This window comes from Corvus brachyrhynchos, unplaced genomic scaffold (genome assembly GCF_000691975.1).
Source record: "Corvus brachyrhynchos isolate BGI_N302 unplaced genomic scaffold, ASM69197v1 scaffold545, whole genome shotgun sequence".
NCBI classification, from domain to species: Eukaryota; Metazoa; Chordata; class Aves; order Passeriformes; family Corvidae; genus Corvus; species Corvus brachyrhynchos.
This window is the reverse complement of record NW_008238116.1, coordinates 206315-207238: the sequence shown is the minus strand read 5'-3', so window position 1 is coordinate 207238 and position 924 is coordinate 206315.

Below are 924 nucleotides of genomic sequence, written 5' to 3'. Positions count from 1 at the left end.
GCGGGTGCTGGCGACAGCAGAGGTCTCCTCTCCCTTCCCAGGCCGTGATGCTGTGCCAGAATCCTCTGTTCCAACCACACACGTTCCACATCGATCTCAAATGTGCTTTAGAAGAGAGGAGGGGGAGAGGCCATCAATATTCTTAGGAGCTTTCCCAGTGCTGTTGCCTGAGCCTGGGAATGCCTGAAGGAGTGGAATGGCCTTGTGGGGTTGGCCCTGTGGGATAATCCTGTGATGAGTGTGCAACCCCAGGCGGCTCTTTCATCACCCCAACTGTGCTTTACCTGTGGGTGAGTAAATCCTCCCCTGGCAGGTACTCCTGCCCCAAAGCTTTTGGGGAGCAAGAGAGGCCCTGGCCTCCCTCCTGGCACATTTCCACTTTCCTCCCTGGCTCCAGGCACGCTCAGGGGCACGGATGTAGGAGGAACCCTGTCGCTTTGTAACGGAGCAGCCATTTCCATCCCCTTTTTGCAGCATTACCCATGAGGTCAGGATGTTACTGAGCGTAGTTTGGAAGCCTCCTGAGCCTGCAGCCACCGCAGGCACAGACCTGCACCGCTGACCCCTCCCAGCAGTTGTGGTTGGTCTGAATTCAGCCTTCTGCTCGGCCCAGGGGGTTAATGTGACTCTGCACGTCCCCTGCTGTCCCCACAGCGTGGGCCTTCTCCCTCTGCCTGCTCCCTGCTACCAGATGCATTCTTTGCTTCCAACATATGGCCTCAATTACTGTCCCTCTCCCTTGATTTCCTGCCTCTCTGGGTTTCCTGAAACTCATCCCCTCCTCCTGGCAGCTTCAACTCCTGCAGTGAGATGCTTTGCAAGCTCTCACATTCCTCCCTCCCTCCCTCCTGCTGCTTTGCTGCCTCTAACGAGGGGGTCCTGACCCAGAGCGGGCACTGATGAGGCTCAGACCCCCCTGGTGCT